Source organism: Haliotis cracherodii, unplaced genomic scaffold, assembly GCF_022045235.1.
Source record: "Haliotis cracherodii isolate W230 unplaced genomic scaffold, xgHalCrac1.p SCAF_22, whole genome shotgun sequence".
NCBI lineage: Eukaryota > Metazoa > Mollusca > Gastropoda > Lepetellida > Haliotidae > Haliotis > Haliotis cracherodii.
The window spans coordinates 3,394,911-3,417,119 of NW_027266278.1; the positions used below are offsets into that span (position 1 = coordinate 3,394,911).

Below are 22,209 nucleotides of genomic sequence, written 5' to 3' on the forward strand. Positions count from 1 at the left end.
ACATGTAAACTAAACAATATTCATTTTGAAAATGAAATAACAGGTTTACAGAGAGGTTTGTATTCGATGACATTGACCATGTTGACAGATTGTCATCCCAAATAGACAATTCTCTTCAAACCTGCAACTAATACTGACACGATAGAGGATTTCTTTATTAACAAATGATGAAATACAGGCAGTATTCTAGAATGTTTTTTGTACTGGCAGGATCAAGTTGTAATTGTTAAGTGTGGGTAACAGTTCCTGGAAACCATGGTAACAAGACCTGCATGTGTTTTGGTTCTGTACAGTATGTGTTGATGTTTTGATCAACTTCAACATGTTCAGTGAGTATTTTGTTGAGTTATTTTAACATGGGTGGTTGAAGCAATGATGCTGCAGCCAGCATAGACTTGTGTAGAAAATAACCTCCACCAGCACATAGACATTGCAGTATGTCAGCTTTCAGTTATCTTGGGAGTGTCTGTTGACATAAGCTCACCGTTGTGTCAGGAAGTGATGCAATGGAGGTTCACAATATTTTTAGCAGTTTTGTATGTTTTTGACGGAAGGATCATTACGCCTGGCATTTGTAAATAGAACCTAGTCTCTCTTACAGGTTACACACAACCAAATGTTTTCCCATAGACTTCTATAGTAACGTTATAAATTTTTTGAAATAACTAAGCATTCAACAGCTATTACCTGTACATGTGTGCACAGTTTGGCCTTAGAGCAGCAATAAAAGAAAATAAAAATTACTAGCTTAGCCAGCTCCTTTTCTGAGTAACGGAAGCTAAACACACCACCCCCAGTTCCGCACCAAATGTCACCTACTTGAAAATAGCTGTGGTCACATTCAGCATAAGTCATCATGTTGAAAAAGACAGTACTAAATATAGGAAAACATGGTCAGTTTTGATAACTGGATGGATGTACATTTGAAAGACATAAAAATCTTACAGAATATCCTCCAATCACAGCCTGCAGATATCTCTCGATCTGCACTGAAGGCTCCCTACGAAAACAGCACTGTCCAAACTGGTTCTGATTTGGTGTAGTAGAACCTGTACAGACCAAGATCATATAAAACACTCAGCCCACTCTCCCCTCATCCCCTTTCTGCTGTAGCAGCCTGCCATCATGTTACCCTCTTTCCCTCGCATCTAGAGACTTGAAGGTTTTTTTATTTGACGTTACACTTAACTTTATTTCGTGGACTGTATGGTAAGTCGAATACCCCGTTCACATGCACAACAGTTACTAACCTAAGTAATTTTACACTTGTAACTACATACGTGTGTATATGTAAATTTATTATGCGTTCACATGAAAATCAGCTTAGGTGTGTAAATAAAGCATGTAAATTTTGTAAGGCACATACATTCGTCAGTCTGTTCACGACTTTCAACACAAAACAGGTGGTTTTCCAATCAAAGTTGAATGAAAACAGAGTTACTTCACCGAAAATTTTCAAGTGAAGCAACGTGTTTGATTTAATTTGTACACAAAGTTTTGACCCCTTGAAACCAAAAGAAAACAGCATCCGCTCAACTCTGTATATATGTATAAAAGTTGGCAACTGTTGACAATTTGTTTGGTGTTGGCAAAAGAACAGATATCAATTAGATCATTCTCTTACGTTAACATAAACGTTCACATTGCAACATATACACACGGTGCAAATTTACATTTACATTTGCACCTGCTCCAGACATGATGCAAATTTCCTCCTGGTGTAAATTTACACACGAGTAAACGCGGTCACATGACAAGTATACTCACATATGTATTTCTACAAACGTATACACACATATGTATAGAGGGGCATGTGGACGGGGTATAAGTTGAACCTAACCGCAGGTGGCTTGGTGAACTAGTTTTGTATAAAGAAAATCATCATTTTCAAAACTCATGAAGACTTGCAGACACAAGGGGCTGTTGTGGTGCTTATGTTAAGTGTTAAATAAAGGGATGGCTAGATATAAATACTACATTACTAAGTATGCCAGCAAACTCAAGGACCCTTTTTAACCCCATTTTAGTGATCACCATGTCCGTCCGTCAGGCGTCCGTTTTCTGTTTTGGGAGCAGAACTCCAAAACCATTAAATATTTTGTGTTGAAACTTGCAATATAGATCAGACTTAGTGCCACCTGGAGCCTTTTGATGATTTGGGATTTTGGTTTGTGTTTAAATTATTTGCTTTCCATGACAACAAGTTGAACTTAAACTGAAAATGACGGTTGTGCTCGTTTCCGGAGCCAAAACCTTTGAATTTTTTCTGGATGAAACTTGCTTAGATTTGTCTAGTGGTGAGCTGGTGCTATTTCTTTTCTTCACTGAACTGAAGGTATCCAATGGCAACGACCAAAAGTGGGGTAAAAGTAGTCAAACTCTGAATAGTTTTAGGGGCGGTCTGGTAGCCTACTGGTTAAAGTGTTCGCTCATCATGCCGAAGACCTGGGATCGATTCCCGACATGGGTACAATGTGTGAAGCCCATTTCTGGTGTCCCTCACCCTGATATTGCTAGACTATTGCTAAAAGCAGCGTAAAACCATACTCTCACTCACTCACTCACTCACTCACTCACTCACTCACTCACTCACTCACTCACTCACTCACTCACTCACTCACTCACTCACTCACTGAATATTGATGACTTTCCTCGTCACTTGCCCTCAGGAGACCAATATATCTATCGTCACTATTGAAAAACAGGTTCAGGCCAGCTAGCTAGTGTCAATTTGTATCCCTGTACTTTGGCTAAAATTCTACGAAAATATGCCTCAAGGACCTGAGAACTCTTCATTTCTTCGTTGACCAGTGAAGAAGATCTGGGGTAGAATAGGTCTTCAGCAACCCATTCTTGCTGTTAAAGGCGACTATGCTTGTCGTAAGAGGTGACTAACGGGATCGGGTGGTGTCGCTGACATGGTTTATGCATGTCATCGTATCCCAATTGAGTGGATTGATGCTCATGATATCAACCACTGGTTTGTTTGATCCAGACTTGATGATTTAGAGACCACTGTCATATAGCTGTAACATTGCTGAGTGCGATGTTAAACAAACGAGCAATAAACATTTCAAATACTGAATATATTCTGGTCCAATAATACAGATTTTGCGCTGTTAACACAAGAGATACCAGCCAACAAGCCCTTTCTATGCTCAGGTTTCAAGCTTGGGTTAGAAGATAATTTATTACAGCCAGTCTACATAAGCCAGTGTTTGTATTACCAAGGTTGATGTGTGGTCAAGTATTCGTTTGTCTAGAGTATGTCACAATGTCCTGATTGTTGTTGCTGTTTTTCTAAGGCTGTTGGGACACACCGCCCCTGTCTCTGGTGTTTGCCTTGGTATAGGATTCTGTAACCATACCCACTCATTGTTGACTGGTTTCTATTTGCAAGCTTTCATCCTGAAACAGATCTCGGAGAATAAACTTTCGTATTGTCACCTTGAATATAATACTGGAGGATGGTGATTGGTTGGCTGTAATGAGCTGCGTGGATGTTTTCCCCCTGTATGTAACATTACACTGATTGATGGTGTGAACGATGTAACTAAAGTGGTTGGAATTGTCTGTTTAATCATATCATTTGTGTGTTATGATTGATAAAAGGTGATGTGGTAATTGACGAAAGATGCTCCCTTGAACTTTAAGAGAGCTGAGGGGGCATTATTTTGTGATAAACTTGTTTAAAATACCCTAGCAGCAAAAGAAACTAACATTTTTAGTCCACCAGTCCGTATAATGATAACATGTAGCAAGACCCTTAACCATGGCAAATTTTTTCTAGTTCCTCTGATATCTTACCTGTTGGGCAATTTGGCAAGGATTATAGAACTAGTGCTAATTTCTATCACTGCTTTGTTAGGACTTGAAATGTCACTGTTAGGAGTTTCACTGGTGCTTGTGTCATGATGGCTGCAAGATGAATGTCAGGGATTAATCAAACTTAGTGACCCTGGCAGGCAAACTTGGAAAAAAATAAGTGAATTTGTTCAAAATTGGACTTTTTTAATGTTCTAAATAAAAATCTGTAAAAATATGAAATCTTTTATTTAAATTTTTTCAGCCATTTGACTTGGGGCCAAATATCAGACTCTGAGCAGGTCTAGATACATCTCAGTTTGTTCATGGTGTTAGAATAAAAACAAAATATTCTCATGATTCTGCCCTTCAACCCACTCTCCCTTCATCCTCTTTCTGCTGCAGCAGCACTTATTCATGCAACCTGAGACTTGAGGGTTCCTTTATAGAATTATTTTTATTTGATCTTTTTTTACACCTGACTTTATTTTGGGGACTGTATGTTAAGTCTAAGTCGGACCAGACCCCAGGTGACTTGGTAGGCTAGTTTTGTGTAATATTCAGAGTTTTTAAAACTAATACTGTGGTGTTGATGTTAAATGTTGAAAATAGGGATGACGACATTCAAATACATGTGTACTACATGTACTAAATATGCTAGAGGAGCAAGGGACGGCTAGATTCAGATACTACATGTACTAAATATGCTAGAGGAGCAAGGGGTGGCTAGATTCAGATACTACATGTGCTAAATATGCTAGAGGAGCAAGGGACGGCTAGATTCAGATACTACATGTACTAAATATGCTAGAGGAGCAAGGGACGGCTAGATTCAGATACTACATGTACTAAATATGCTAGAGGAGCAAGGGGTGGCTAGATTCAGATACTACATGTACTAAATATGCTAGAGGAGCAAGGGACGGCTAGATTCAGATACTACATGTACTAAATATGCTAGAGGAGCAAGGGGTGGCTAGATTCAGATACTACATGTACTAAATATGCTAGAGGAGCAAGGGACGGCTAGATTCAGATACTACTTGTACTAAATATGCTAGAGGAGCAAGGGACGGCTAGATTCAGATACTACATGTACTAAATATGCTAGAGGAGCAAGGGACGGCTAGATTCAGATACTACATGTACTAAATATGCTAGAGGAGCAAGGGTGGCTAGATTCAGATACTACATGTACTAAATATGCTGGAGGAGCGAGGGGTTGCTAGATTCAGATACTACATGTACTAAATATGCTAGAGGAGCAAGGGGTGGCTAGATTCAGATACTACATGTACTAAATATGCTGGAGGAGCAAGGGATGGCTAGATTCAGATACTACATGTACTAAATATGCTAGAGGAGCAAGGGGTGGCTAGATTCAGATACTACATGTACTAAATATGCTAGAGGAGCAAGGGGTGGCTAGATTCAGATACTACATGTACTAAATATGCTAGAGGAGCAAGGGACGGCTAGATTCAGATACTACATGTACTAAATATGCTAGAGGAGCAAGGGGTGGCTAGATTCAGATACTACATGTACTAAATATGCTAGAGGAGCAAGGAGGGCTAGATTCAGATACTACATGTACTAAATATGCTAGAGGAGCAAGGGATGGCTAGATTCAGATACTACATGTACTAAATATGCTAGAGGAGCAAGGGTGGCTAGATTCAGATACTACATGTACTAAATATGCTGGAGGAGCGAGGGGTTGCTAGATTCAGATACTACATGTACTAAATATGCTAGAGGAGCAAGGGGTGGCTAGATTCAGATACTACATGTACTAAATATGCTAGAGGAGCAAGGGACGGCTAGATTCAGATACTACATGTACTAAATATGCTAGAGGAGCAAGGGTGGCTAGATTCAGATACTACATGTACTAAATATGCTAGAGGAGCAAGGGACGGCTAGATTCAAACACTACATGTACTAAATATGCTAGAGGAGCAAGGGACGGCTAGATTCAGACACTACATGTACTAAATATGCTAGAGGAGCAAGGGATGGCTAGATTCAGATACTACATGTACTAAATATGCTAGAGGAGCAAGGGACGGCTAGATTCAGACACTACATGTACTAAATATGCTAGAGGAGCAAGGGATGGCTAGATTCAGACACTACATGTACTAAATATGCTAGAGGAGCAAGGGACGGCTAGGTTCAGATACTACATGTACTAAATATGCTAGAGGAGCAAGGGGTGGCTAGATTCAGATACTGATAGAGGAGCAAGGGGTGGCTAGATTCTGATACTACATGTACTAAATATGTTAGAGGAGCAAGGGATGGCGATATTCAAATACTACGTGTACTAAATATGCTTAGTATTTAGGAGCAAACACAAGCACCCCGTTTAAAGTTATTGCTTGGGTCATGATGACTTCAAAATGTATGTGTCGATGTTGGAATAATAATGTTTTTCTCATGATTCTGCCGCGCCATGCATTTAAAAGAAATTTGTCATCGGCCAAGTGTTCAATAGTTATTTTTAATCACTGATGACTGAATATACGATACAAAGGTCATTCTGACCGACTGATAATGGCCCTTCAGTATTTACAAACTTGATATGATGATTTACAATACCAGTTTACTGTTTACCTGTCATGCTGCTCATTTTTATATATGCAGAGATTAAGAATTTTGCGTTTACCGTATTCGATGTAATAAGCGCCCCGCTCTAAATAACGCCCACGGCGTTATTTGCTGATATAGCACCCCTTCTGATTGATCAATGTACACAAGACCTATTTATTCGTGTATAATATGCACTCGTGTATTATATGCACTCTTGTATTATATACACTCTTAATTTTGGGCAATTAAATTCTGGAAAAATATATCTGTCGTATATAAACAGTCAGGCTGTCAGCATAAACAACGAAATTTATCTTTCAACACTGTTTTTTCCACCAAAATAATATTCTAATAAGAGCCCCCTATTTCTAATTTTGAGACCGCCCTGGGCGCTTATTACGTCGAATACGGTAATTGTCTTGTAAAGTAAGCTGGAAATAGCAATCTGTGCTGAACACATTTTCTCTGAGATTTATTACTGATTCAGTCAGAAAATACTAATAAAAACAAATAAGCTATGACAAACAAATAATCAATGATCAGACATTTTGGTGGTCAGTGGTTATTACTGATTATTTTCCTTATGGAACAGTTTTACGAATCACTGCTAGAGATCAACCAATCAGTGATCGGGACATGAAAGCGGTCTTTCCATTTCTTTTTTGTGAAAATATTATTTTGACATATTAGAGTAGAAAACAAGAATACCTCCTGACAGTCTGGACGTGCTTGAGATTTTTTATGCAGATACACGAAAGTATACAACATCAACGTCAGAGAATAACCAGTGTCAATTATCTGACGAAACAGATTCCATTTTGGCTTAGGGGGCAAAATTGCAGTGAAGATTATATGAATGGATCACCGAAAATCAGTGCAGACACCAGGTGCTCAGAAAAAGGGTCCTGCTTTACCGGTAGACTCTCACAATTTGCAGACAAAATAAACCTTTTTTTCGTTGCCTGTCGCCGCTCAGCATGACAAGAAATATGACTTTTTAGGAGTATGTCATTAATGATATATACATTGGCTAAAATTCCCTCAAACTCACTGCTGGCTAGAATGATTCAAGGTGCAAGGATTTCCAAGTTGAAGAAAACCCACTTATGATAGTTCTGTTGGATATTGGAAAACAAGTGTTCAAATACTGCATTTCTCACCCATTCCTGTGCAAAGATTCCGGGTCTATTTAAAGGAAATCCCAACATGGTCATCTGCTAAAAATAGATACTACTTCTCTATGAACATAATGCAAGGACCAATCTGTGAGAGCTCCTTGCAGTGCATGACACATTGTCATCATGTTGTTCTGCAGTGTACTTGATAAGGAGCCAATGAAACCAGGCCCGGTTCTCACACTGCTAAGTGTCTGTGTATCTGTGACACAAACGTTGCCTGCACAGTGTTAGTGCTGCTTCAGATAAGCTATTTCATCGTGACCGACATTTCAGGCAGAAAACTTTGGGATGTGTATCAGATGATGTCAGAATGTTCTAATCGTGGATTTCCAGCATTTGTTTTCCCCAAATACGCTCTCATATTGTGGCCCTGAGTCATTCTATCTTCCATCTTTGTCAGTATGAGAGCCCTGGATTCACGGTTATCTGTCTTGTTATTATTGATGAAGACAAATGTTCAAAGTGTTTGTAATGACAATATAGGGAAGTTGTTAATGTTTTGAAAAATGTTATTGATTTGATATATTGTCAGTAATCTTTATTATTATCAACAGACCTGTGAAGATCCGGGGAAGAATAGGTCTTCAACAACCCATGCTTGCCATAAATGGTGACTATGCTTGTCGTAAGAGGCGACTAACAGGATCGGGTGGTCAGACTCACTCACATGGTTGATACGTGTCATCGTATCCCAATTGCGTGAGTCAATGATCATGATGTCAATCACTGGATTGTCTGGTCCAGACTCGATTATTTACAGACCACCGTCATATTAGCTGGTATATTGCTGAGTGCGACGTTAAACAACAAACAAACAAACAAACTTTATAAACACTTCTGTGTGTTTGTACTGTACATGTAACCAGTACATCGTTATTCATTAGTGTTATCGTGTTTACCACCGACGTGCAAGTAAGATAGAAACACATTCAGCACCAGTCAGATCACTGCCAGATAACCGGGAAGGTAGTTAAAGATTCAAGAAGTCAATATTAAACAAGTGTGAGTTGAACAATGAACATTATTCCCAGGAAGGCTCCCGAGGGGAAAGTGAAGGCATGCATTATGTAGCCTGGATAGTTGTGCTCAATGGACTGTGGCCTGGTCTGGTCCAATATGATCACCCCTCTAAGTGACATTGCCATAGAGATGCAGTCTGTGACTTCTGCCGATTGTCTGAAACTCAAATTAAAATGTAAAATTCTGTTCAGCCTTGTAAGCTGAGGCCAGCTAAAAGAATTCAATATAATAACACTAATATCTCCTGACAATGCTGCCAAGAGTCAAGTTGGGGCTATTGTCCATGTGCTGCAAAATCATTCCGATTCCGATAAACTGAACGGCTCTAAGTTCACACGTGAAATGCACGTGTTAGGTAGGGCTGGGACGAGTACACATGTACTACCCGGGTACCCACCCCCCTATTACCCGACCCTACCCGGGTACCCACTGTAGGTCTCAAGAGATAGGTACAAAATGTCTGATTGGGCATTTTTCTACCATAGCTCTTGCAAAACGTATTTAGTTACATGTATTAAACGATCTGGTCATGCATACTCTGAAGTTGACTTAAGTTATATCTTTATTCAACCATATGAAAAGTCAGAAGGAATGGGTGCATAGTCAGAAAGAAATGCGAACATCAGTGACTTGTAGTGTAACCATAGAGTTCTAGATCATTTTTGTCATTAAACTATATATCACATGAGTAACCAATCTACTTCGGTCTCTTCTGTATCAAAATAATGTCAAATTTAAAGTCTATATCAGATGCATACCTTTCAGTAGTAGTTATTAAACGGAATATGCCATGAGAATCTGTAAAATATTCTCAAAGCAATGTTAGTGATGTGAAACCACTCAATCAATAACACACAGAAGTAGACTGTCTCATATGTGAATTTCAGAAAGGCAAGACTGAATTTGATTTTCCTTGTTTGAAACAATGCTCCGTGATTGAGTGAAGAAAATCTGACAGGTTGAGTAAAGTGTATGTGCATGCTACGATGGCTAAAATTCAATTGGTTTCAATGATTAAGCTATACTTATTATTATGTCCCATTGGACACTTAGAGCATATTATTTCTTCCATTTGCAACCAGGAAAACTGGATGCTTGAGGAAATTATTACATGTACCGTATTCGGCGTAATATTAGCGCCCCACTCTTAAAGGCACCCACGGCGACATATGCTAATATATTGGCTAGTGAACAATCCCTATTAGCACCCCTTCCAATTGATCAATATAGTATGCACTCGTGTGTTATATGCACCCTTAATTATGGGAAATTATAATCTGGAAAAATGTATCTGTCGTACATAAACATTTCTGGCTGTCATGGGCTAGTGGTTAAAGCGTTCGCTCGTCACGCCGAAAACCCGGGTTCGATTCCCGAGATGGTTACAATATGTGAAGCCCGTTTCTGGTGTCCCCCGCCGTGATATTGCTAGAATATTGCTAAAAGCGGCTTAAAACCATACTCTCTAACTCACTCAGGCTGTCAGCATAAACCATGAAATATATCTTTCAACTCTGCTTTTTTCACCAAAATAATATTCTAATAAGAGCCCCTTATTTCTAATTTTGAGAGCGCCCTGGGCGCTTATTACGCTGAATATGGTATGTTGAACAGAAACCAGCAAGAGGAAGTAAGTGTTCATCCAGATCAGTGAAAGTAACTTAAGTCACCTACATGTCCATCTATCTCCATGATCAAGTGGCAGGTTTATAATACTGTAGGAGGAAGTACAAATACGAAGTAGGTCACTCTGGGCACAAATACTCGTATGATCAGATCATGTTTACCTGGCGGACGGACTTACCGGTCGGTCGCCTGTCTCAAGCTCCACGCTCGACTGCCTGCCCACTGATTGCGACATGTGTTTCTCTGACTGATATGCTGATGGCTGTCGATAAGGAAACAATATTTGCTGGAGGGCTGTCCAAATCTGTTCTCTCCAGGCATTGAAGAGAGTCTTAGAAGTCCTAGTGTGTGATTTAGCTTATCTGAGCATGTGAATGGCATGTTGTCTGTGGCCGGTGTGTCGGATGGATATGACGTGCAGGTATGTAAACATTCGATGTAAATAATCAGGTGCATTAAGCATGCTAAGAGAGATTCATGAAGCTGTGTAGCCTGTTGTCTGTGTTGTTCTCAGTCACGACATGGCTCTTGCCCTGTGTGAAACTCAGGGCACATAGGGTAGACATTAACAATACGATTGATTTTAGTCATAAAATTTTGAGCTCATACACAAAACAAGTCTTGAATCGAATTGGATAAGGGCTGTCTGAACCTTGTCCCCAATGAAGCATGGAAGTCAAGGGGTCCAATTTATTACCTTGATGGATGGGACAGATTTAATGGATACCCAGATTCAAATACCAAGGGAGCATTTAACCTCAATGACCCTCAATGACCATCTGAACACTGCATACTATATCATGAAAGACCTCATTTGTGACCAACTTGTGTTATTCGGGACAAACCGAAATATTGACTCGTGCCCCTCTTGTGGCCATTTTTGCAACTGGGTTCCATCTAAGCGCAAACAATCATAGCTAAAAGAATTGTCAACTCTTTGTGTAATGATTCACGTATATTTCCCGCTTATATCATATATATTCCAGATGCTATTGAAAACACATCAGGACTTACATTTACATGTGTTCAATCATACTGTATAATAATGTATGGGTATATTTTTAAGTCTAAGACATATGTAAAATCAAACATTATTCCTGAGGGATTCTTTGACTGAAGTAACTTATGTCCAGAGCTCCCGATAAGCTGCGTATCTGCGTAAAATATGCATCAGAAATGCAGAAATATGCAGTAAAATAAAATCCAAGCGTATCAAATACGCAGCAAACATTACAAATACGCTACAAAAATAAAACCTGTATCATCAAAATATTGTGAAGTAACCCTGCGTATTCAATTCGCAAATCAGCAACTTATTTTGAAATTATGAACGGACATTCCGTCAACCTTGCCAAACTCCACGATGACAGTTACATCATGATCATTTGCCATCACACTTTCTTGTGGAAAAAGTATCGTGGTATTTTTGAGTCCTACAAAGCTCTCGAACCCACACAACACCAGTTTGCAGGGACTAGATGGTTAGTGTTTTTAAATATTTAACTTAAATACCCACATGTGTAAAAACTAATGGGTAACAGACATTTGAATACCCAGATAGAATTACTGATACCCAATGATTTTAAAATGCATGGGTAAAATACCCACAACACCAAAAGCTTATCTGTGAAGTTATACACGTATTCTGATTTGTTTGTCATATTTTCACACATGTCATTCATCAATAGGGGGACAAGTCTTCTTGCAGGTTACGGAAAGGGGAGAGTGGTGAAGAATGAACGAGTCTCAACGAATTCAAGGGGTTTAGGCTTTTGAGGAAGTGGTGCATATGATACTAGTCCAGTAAAATTTCATTAGGTCTTGTAGACTCGGCTAGTAATAGTTCATATATCAGATATCAACAATAAAACCTACAGAAAAGATGCTGAGAGATGCAACATTCAACAATATTCTGAAGCTGAATGATGTCAGCTGTAAATATATGAGTCTCAGGCCTCAAAGTTGCGACTAAAACAGTCGCCAATGCGACCTAAATTTCAATTTGTCTACTGTCTATAATTCAGAGGTAGCCAAATGACTACCTTCAAAAATATCTTTTGCCGACTAAATTCTATTGCTACACATTTGTAGACACAAAAATAAACATGTCTGCTAATAATTGTACATGCAAATAATTGCTCCTAAAGTCAACAATAAACCGAAATACATGAATATTAATGTAATAAGTATTTTATCATAGTTGATAGTTTATTGGATAAGCAAGGATATACCTATATTATCTGGTAACATAATTTGCATCATTGTTCAAGTCTCAAATGACAAAACTCAAGTACAGTTTCCACTAATATACAATTCTAAGACTAGTGCTATGACCTATAATAGTTATTTGATAAAAGATAATTTCAAATGCTTTTGGCTACCTACACTATTGGCTTGACTTCTGAATTTTACCACTGGCTACCTGGAAAAAATACTTATAGCCATATGGCTACTTTGTAAAAATTTATACTTTGAGGCCTGAGCCTGGACCAGACAAACCAGTGATTGACATTCTGAGCGGTGTCCCAGACTGTTGTGGGACACACCATCCACCAAGTCCCAGAACCTCACTACCCTTTCCTTCAAGTCAAAGGGGGGGGGCGGTCGGATAGCCTAGTGGTTAAAGCGTTCGCTCGTCACGCCGAAGACCCGGGTTCGATTCCCGACATGGGTACAATGTGTGAAGCCCATTTCTGGTGTCCCCCGCCGTGATATTGCTGGAATATTGCTAAAAGCGTCGTAAAACCATACTCACTCACTCACTCAAGTCAAAGGGCCTGATGGAGAGCGGAAGGTCCGGGGTTCGATCCCCGGCTGCGTCATGCCAAAAGATGTTAAAAGATGGTACTTGTTGTTACCCAGTCAGGCGCTCGGTATTAAGGGGCTAAAACAAGGACTGGTCAGCTCGGAGTCAGTATACTGTGTCTGAGTGGGGTAAACCCCATTTCACATCACCTCAAGTCAAAGGACCTGACTACCCATTCTGTCTCAACACCTTGCTCACACGCCATGCTGACTGGAAAGGATTTATAGTGGAGAGGGGAAAATGCATGCTTACAATATTGTGTTTATACCACAAGGGTCCATTCTGGCCATTGTTTCAGCAGGTTGTTTTTCTTCGCAATGGCCTTGAACATGCAATGTGGACAGGAAGGTAGCGAGGCACAGTTCCTGGTTTTGCATCGTCTAGCAAAACGCAGTGCAGCCATGGCCAATATATATATAGTATTAGGTTGGCATAAGCATCGTTTTCATCGGTGATATGGACGTCTATGTTGCCTTGGAGGAGGGCGCTAACCGATATTTAAAGTGCAGGATGCTTAGTAAGGTTTGTTGTAACATATGTACATATGTAATGCATACGTATATACGTACATTTATGTAAGGGTATGATTTGTCCTCAAGGCTGGCTGCGTGTGAGTGGCCAAAGTCATTTGTCATTACCTCCCGTTAATCTCAACTCCTTGTAATATGACAAGTCCCTTAAAATGTTAATTTGTTAATTGTTACTTTAATATTTTGTTATATTGGTTGTATCTTTTCATTTACCAAATACATCAAATGAAAATTATTTTAACAAGTTAAAACTGTTTACCGACGTATGTTTTATTTTCTGATTGTGAGTTTTGGCTCCACTTGGTCGCACCTTAAGCAGAAAACTAACACTAATATAGCCACACTTTTGGTTTGTGTTCAGTAATATTGTCTGTAAAGCTTCTTATGGTATTAACTATTTACAAGAGTAGAAAACACATGATTTCCTTGTGAATTCGTGCATGAAATGAAACATAATAGCTTCTCATTTGATATTAAAGAACATATTCTCAGGGTCTTGAGCCATTTTCACAGCAGGTACCTAGGTAATATTCAAATATTCATTTTATCATGTTTACTGAGTTAAATATGGAATCTAAAAATACTCTAAAATCAATACGTGTAAAAGATCCAGCTCTTTCTGCAATGAAATTAACGGTCAGATCGACAGCCATGTACCTAAAAATCAATGACTATCTGGAGTGGTTTCTGGAATCGGTAGAATAAATATCGTGGAGGCCTCCTTATCCTGGTCGTCTTTCTTAATCCAAGTCCATCAGTTTGTAGAGTTGGATCATTAGTATACATGGACTTTTCCAGAACATCAGTGTTAGGTGCCGACATGATTGCCTAAGCTTCAGTTTTATTATTGTGTACGGCTTGATCAGTTGTTATTCCTTCATCATTTTCAGTTGTCATCCACCATGCCCTGGTGTGTGTGACAGTGGTTGTTGAAGTGTATTAATGGTTGCTAGTCTTTGTGGCTGGTATGAATTGGGGAGATAATGTGTGACCGGTTAATGAGCAGAGTGACACGATCAGCTGGGTCACAGCTGACGCTTGGATGTTCCCTGCGGTTGCATGTCATGTTGATCCTTTACAGTGTTGGAAATAATTTTGAAACCCAACAAGACAGTCGGGCAGGTGACCAATAAATGTTGCCTGCCCATCTTCAAAGTTACCTGCCCGCATTCAGACATTATGAATATTAAAGAATTGCTAAAAATAAGGAACAAATCACGTCTTGATTCAGTTGAAATAATGCTAATTGTATTCCTGAGGAAAAGGTACACTGTATCTGTTGGTAGATGGTACACTGTATCTGTTGGTAGATGGTACACTGTATCTGTTGGTAGATGGTACACTGTATCTGTTGGTAGATGGTATACTGTATCTGTTGGTAGATCGTACACTGTATCTGTTGGTAGATGGTACACTGTATCTGTTGGTAGATGGTGTACTGTATCTGTTGGCAGATGGTACACTGTATCTGTTGGTAGATGGTACACTGTTTCTGTTGGCAGATGCTACACTGTGTCTGTTGGTAGATGGTACACTGTATCTGTTGGTAGATACTGTACTGTATCTGTTGGTAGATGGTACACTGTATCTGTTGGTAGATGGTACACTGTATCTGTTGGCAGATGGTACACTGTATCTGTTGGTAGATGGTACACTGTATCTGTTAGTAGATGGTGTACTGTATCTGTTGGCAGATGGTACACTGTATCTGATGGTAGATGGTACACTGTATCTGTTGGCAGATGGTACACTGTATCTGTTGGTAGATGGTATACTGTATCTGTTGGTAGATGGTACACTGTATCTGTTGGTAGATGGTACACTGTATCTGTTGGCAGATGGTACACTGTATCTGTTGGTAGATGGTACATTGTATCTGTTGGTAGATGGTACAATGTATCTGTTGGCAGATGCTACATTGTATCTGTTGGCAGATGGTACATTGTATCTGTTGGTAGATGGTACACTGTATCTGTTGGCAGATGGTATACTGTATCTGTTGACAGATGGTACACTGTATCTGTTGGTAGATGGTACACTGTATCTGTTGGTAGATGGTACACTGTATCTGTTGGTAGATGGTACACTTTATCTATTGGTAGATCGTACACTGTATCTGTTGGTAGATGGTACACTGTATCTGTTGGCAGATGGTGTACTGTATCTGTTGGTAGATAGTACACTGTATCTGTTGGTAGATGCTACACTGTATCTGTTGGCAGATGCTACATTGTATCTGTTCGCAGATGGTACACTGTATCTGTTGGTAGATGGTACACTGTATCTGTTGGTAGATGGTGTACTGTATCTGAGTGTGATATTCACGTTAAAACTGTACCATAAGACATATTAAAACAGGCATTTGTCTGTATTTACAAGTACACACACACATATGCATATATGTTGTAATGTAGCTGCAATTATCTTGAACACGACGTTAAATCCCCCTTTGACCTCACCTCACCTCACCTTAAATTCATTGTTCTGGATAGAACAGGTCCTTAGCAACACCTGCTTCCGTAAGAAGCTTGTTGACTTCGTTGATGCATGTCATCTAATCCCAATTGTGTGGATCGATGCTCATGATGTCAATCACTGGATTGTCCGGTCCTATATTACTTCACTATACAGCTGGCACCTGCTCCACAAAGCGATCATAGTGTTACGACTATCCTAGTTGCCATCATCTTTGTGCTACAATCGCTTTGAGGAACGTGACCCTGAAACATCAAATTCTCTCTTATGTTCCTTCACTGTATTTCTGTTCTCTTGCAGCATGCAGAAGAGCGGGGATGGCCACTAATGGTGAGGTGTAAGACCAGGTGTCTTCTTGGGGCCGTCAAGTCCGGAGTCAGTCGCACCAGCGCAGGGGGCCAGGAAAGGTGAGGGGGAAGGCCGTTAATGTTTGTTTGCCATGCTGCCTGTTTATGATGACATGTAATCAAACAAGACACCGAGTCTGGCCATCTGATCCAAATTAGTCTCCTCATATGACATGCAAAAGAGTGTTGGGGAATTCATTCTAACCTACAGAGTCGAAATGAAGCAGGCTGGTTGTTTCACAAAGTGATTGTTGCTAAGAGCTATGAAAGTCGTAAGTCTTATGTATGGCAGTGTTAGAAATTGGCACTAGTCCTAAAGTCCTTGCCAAACTGCCCAATAGTTAAGGTATCATAAGGACTAGTAGAAATTTGCCATTTTTAAGGGTTTTGCTATATGATATCATTATTAGGACTAGTGGACTAAAACAGTTAGTTTCTATCCCTGTATTACAATAATCTTTGCACTCTATCATGGCTTTGTAGACATGACTTGTATGTCCAAGATAACAGGACCAATAAGAAGGAAGAGGCATTGTTTTTTTTTCGAAACAGTCTTCTAGTACATCTTAAGTTAAGAAAGTATGGAATTTAATAAAATGTGCACAATGACTTTTCCCTATTTGCCAGACAAGGGCACCTAGTATAGAATTGTAGATCGATCCCTGGTCGACAAGGACCTGCATCACATCAGGCTTTCCGCCCACGTCTAGATGACAAACAGTGGTGCATGAAGCAGCATCAAGCCGCCTCCCAGCCATCACAACAACTTGGGGGACTTGCAGTGTTGGTTCAGAAAAGCAGTCAATGATCAAACATAAATGAAAATAGGAAAATCTTACAACTGGAGCATACCTTCTCAGTGAAACCCTTCAAGTATATAGCAATAAAGCAAATAGAAAAACTCAAATTACATGTCACAGCAGTCCTCAATACATATCTTGAAGCCATGTCGTTATCAAGCTTTTGTGTTTTCTGAAACAAGTTACTGTATTCGATGTAATGAGCGCCCAGGCCGCTCTCAAAATTAGAAATAGGGGCTCTTATTAGAATATTATTTTGGTGAAAAAAAAAGTTGAAGGAAAATTTCGTGGTTTAAGCTGCCAGCCTGAAATGTTTATATATGACAGATATATTTTTTCAGAATTTAATTGCCCATAATTATGGGTGCATATAACACACGAGTGCACATTATACGCGAATAAATAAGTCTTTTATACATTGGTCAATCGGAAGGGCTGCTTAAATTGGGATTGTTCACAAGCCAATATATTAGCAAATATCGCTGTGGGGGCTTATTACGTCGAATTCGGTATACTAACTTTTTATCCTCCTCCATGATCTTAGTATGAATTTAATGAAAATAAATGGAAAATAATCACTAAAAATATTATGATTGACTCTGGGTTGAAACCGAAAATCAACTGATTATCTATGAAATTGAACTGGAACAACACTGGCTATTGGGCCGCTATTTTGCCACAGGTCCTCATAAGCAGATGGGATTAGTGGTCAGTATAATAAATAATATATTTATTTATGTGTTGGTTTCAGTACATCTCACTCTTGAACCCTAATTATACACATCATCGATCCCAAGTCCTGAAAGATCCAATTTCCCATTGGAAACCATTAGACCGATTCGGTTCATAACTTGAATGAATGTTTGATGTCTGAACTTTGTCCTCAGGTCAACATGGTCAGACCTACACCTTCAATGGCTTAGAGACACATGTTGCTCATGAAGACTCTTTACATTACCTACACTTCTGTGTTCTGAGAAATAATTAATAATAGATGTGTGCTACACACAGAGACGACTTTAAGTCCCCCTGAAGCTTGTGATAAGAACTGATGTGTAACTGCTTAGCAAGCAGCTGCCTGTTCTCTTTGGACAAATCTGGTGCTTTGTACTTTGCTTCTCCGAAGAGATACCTCATGCTTGTCTCCCTGTAATGGATAGTCAGTACCCATGCTTGTCTCTCTGTAGAGATTCCTGAGCATAATAGATAGTCAGTACCAATGCTTGTCTCCCTGTAGGGATTCCTGTCCAGAATAGATAGTCAGTACCTCATGTTTGTCTCTCTGTAGGGATTCCTGGGCATAATAGATAGTCAGTACCTCATGCTTGTCTCCCTGTAGGGATTCCTGAGCATAATAGATAGTCAGTACCAATGCTTGTCTCCCAGTGTAGGGATTCCTGGGCATAATAGATAGTCAGTACCTCATGTTTGTCTCTCTGTAGGGATTCCTGTCCAGAATAGATAGTCAGTACCTCATGCTTGTCTCCCTGTAGGGATTCCTGAGCATAATAGATAGTCAGTACCAATGCTTGTCTCCCTGTAGGGATTCCTGGGCATAATAGATAGTCAGTACCTCATGTTTGTCTCTCTGTAGGGATTCCTGGGCATAATAGATAGTCAGTACCTCATGCTTGTCTCCCTGTAGGGATTCCTGAGCATAATAGATAGTCAGTACCAATGCTTGTCTCCCTGTAGGGATTCCTGGGCATAATAGATAGTCAGTACCTCATGTTTGTCTCTCTGTAGGGATTCCTGTCCAGAATAGATAGTCAGTACCTCATGCTTGTCTCCTTGTAGGGATTCCTGTCCAGAATAGATAGTCAGTACCTCATGCTTGTCTCCCTGTTGGGATTCTGGATCTGAGGAGTTAAACAGTACCTTTGGAGATTCCTGGGCACAATGTGCCAGTACCCTATTCAAATCTCCCAGAATAGAACAGAGCCCAGTGTATACACTAGGGTATGGTTTTCGTCATTGATAAGCAATGGGTAGTCCAAATGTCATGAAGTCTTTAATTAGCAGTAATTAGGCAACAAGTGAATTTGCAGGTGAGCTACAGTCTCCAATGTGTGGAACACACTTATCACCACAAGCCAGGCACCAAGTGATATTATATCTGCCACATGTGAACTTTGATAGCTTGTTATATTTGTAAACATCTGCATCATAATTAGGCTATCTGTGCGTAAATATCCACGTTTATATCGTTTACCATCATCCCAGATAAGTCGTTATCAACATTTCGGTTATTGCTCTTGCATGCCATATGGACCATCAATCTGGTGCTGGCAGTCAGGGTTGATCCTGTCTTGATAGTAGCAGCAGTGTAGTCTGTTCTTGGGTGCAGGGACCTGTTGACTAGAGTTTTACAACCGAGATGACAGATGCACTCAGTCTCGTCATCTTAATGCAGGTAGGTACCTGTGATGGTCCGGGTTAGAATTGTTGCCAGCAACCCATGCTTGCTGTAAAAGGCGACTCTGCTTCTCAAAGACCCAGGCTCGATTCCCCACCATGGGTGAAACATTTTTCTGGTATGCCTTGCCATAATATTGCTTAAATATTGCTAAAAGCGGGGTAAAACTCACTCATTCTTAAAGATAGGACTGTTCTCTGTGGTAAGTAGTACTATATACAATGAACTAATGATATGTATTATCCATTTAGTGTTCTTAAAGATGGAATTCTCCATGGAAAATACAACTGACATATCAACCATTTAGTGTTCTAAAAGAGGGACTCTTCTCAATGGAAAATTAACCACTGACATATCAACCATTTAGTGTTCTTAATGATGGACTCTTCTCCATGGAAAATTAACCACTGACATATCAACTATTTAGTGTTCTTAAAGATGGACTCTTCTCCATGGAAAATTAACCACTGACATATCAACCATTTAGTGTTCTTAAAGATGGACTCTTCTCCATGGAAAATTAACCACTGACATATCAACCATTTAGTGTTCTTAAAGATTGACTCTTCTCCATGGAAAATTAATTGAATAAATTAGGCTAGCACTGCATTCTAATCTTGAAACATGGATACTAACTTGTTTGTATTATTTGTTTGAACCTGTGGTACCATCTTTAAATGAAACTGTCTTATTGAGGTCATTTTGACAACACATTTATCATGATTATTGTGTCAGTAACTTGTAATTTAAGTCAATTGAATGTGTCCTGAAAACAGTAGACACATATAGGGCCGTAGACTGAAACTCTGGAGGGCCCCTGTGATCTGTGAGGCTTCATGATGTCATACACATACACATTCAACCCTACGTGGGTATACTGGGTTAGAATAGGTCTTCAGCAACCTATGCTGGCCACAAGAGGCTACCGACCTGTGAGTGAGTAAGTATGGTTTTACGCTGCTTTTAGCAATATTCCAGCAATATAACGGCGGGGGTCACCAGAAATGGGCTTCACACATTGTACCCATGTCGGGAATCGAACCCGGGTCTTCGGCATGATGAGCGAACGCTTTAACCACTAGGCTACCCGAAGGCCCCTACCGACCTGTGAAGATCTGGGGTAGAATAGGTCTTCAGGAACCCATGCTTGCCGTAAAATGCGACTCTGCTTGTCGTAAGAGGCGACTAATGGGATCGGGTGGTCAGGCTTGCTGACTTGGTTGATGCATGTCATTGATCCCAATTGGTGGATCGATGCTCATGATGTCAATCACTGGATTGTCGGGTCCAGACTTGATTATTTACAGACCGCCGTCATATAGCTGGAATATTGCTGAGTGTGGCGTTAAACAACAAACAAACAAACAATCATTAGAGGCTACCAAATTATGGACTAGGTGGTCAGGTTTGGTGATTTGGTTGATTGTTTGTCTTCGCACTCAGACAATGTGGATTGTTGCCCACAATATTAATCAATAGATTGAACTGTTTGATGCATGCATATGCACAGGAACGCACATGGATTTTCAACTATGCATCCTCAAGTCAATAGATACCCAACAGCCCTTGTTCAGCAACCAAAGTAACAGCGTTTCTGGGTCGCTTAGTCATCCAACATTGTTTCCATTAGGAAGCGAATCAATTCTTCATCTGATTATAATGGAAGCCAGAAGGATTCCGAGTGAATCTGGGTTGCAGGTGTTTCATTGTGGCACCAGATGGGTGTTTGATCTGATGAGAGAATGACATATTTAGTTTCCCTAACACAGCTCTGTTGTGAATGTTAATTGTGTCAACTCCACCAGCTTGTGTTGTGTTTGAACACTGACCGCTTTAATCTGAGGGAAATGAGACTGACACTGTGGTCCAGTGGACAGAGTGTCTGCCCAGGGAGAGGAAGGTTGATTATTAGATCTCTGGCCGAGTCAGACCAAAAGATGTTAAATGAAGGTACTTGTTGTTACCCTGCCTGGTGCTCGACATTATGGGGCTAAAACAAGGACTGGTCAGCTTGGAGTTGGTATACTGTGTCTGAGTGGGTATTCATGTTAGATGGTGACATGGTATCTCAGTGTGCTACCACTATTATACTCGGGTATGAGTCTCATGACTCGTGCATGTGCACACGCACACACACACGCACACACACGCACACACACACACACACTCACTCACACAGAAAGCAGACACACACACACTCACACAGAGAAGCAGACACACACACCCACACCCAGAAGCAGACACACACCATGTAGTATAAGTGCAATAATCGTGAATGCATCATAAAACCCCATTCGCTTACCTGGGAATAGATATTTCTCTTTCGTGTGTTTCTGTACATGGATTCTAGTTCCAACCTGTGCCTAAACTTCTTCCTGTACTTGCTCCTCCCAGTCTACCACTGTTTAATTATTGCTGAAAGTAACCAGTGCAAGGGTAGCACAGTGGGCAAAGTGTTTGCTTATCACACCAAAGACCTAGGTTCAATTCCTGACATCACATTCTTGGTGTTCTTGGTGTTCCTGCTGTTCCAGGTGTTACATAGCTGGAATAGTGCTCAGAACTGAATAAAGCCATTCACCCATGACCATAACAAATTGGGAGCTTAGGGA

The 22,209-nt window shown here is 40.1% G+C and overlaps 1 protein-coding gene across 3 annotated transcripts in view; it reads left to right on the top strand.

Moving 5' to 3' along the window:
• The window catches only part of LOC139471391 (tripartite motif-containing protein 2-like), a 51,291-nt gene that overhangs the window by 17,752 nt on the left and 11,330 nt on the right, over positions 1-22,209 (top strand). For 2 of the 3 annotated variants that reach the window (XM_071253754.1, XM_071253755.1), the window contains one exon: positions 16,335-16,441. The gene's annotated coding sequence lies outside the window, so the exon portion shown is untranslated. Of the gene's footprint in view, positions 1-10,561; positions 10,645-16,334; positions 16,442-22,209 lie in introns of those variants that run through there. The other variant, XM_071253756.1, reaches the window with a different exon arrangement.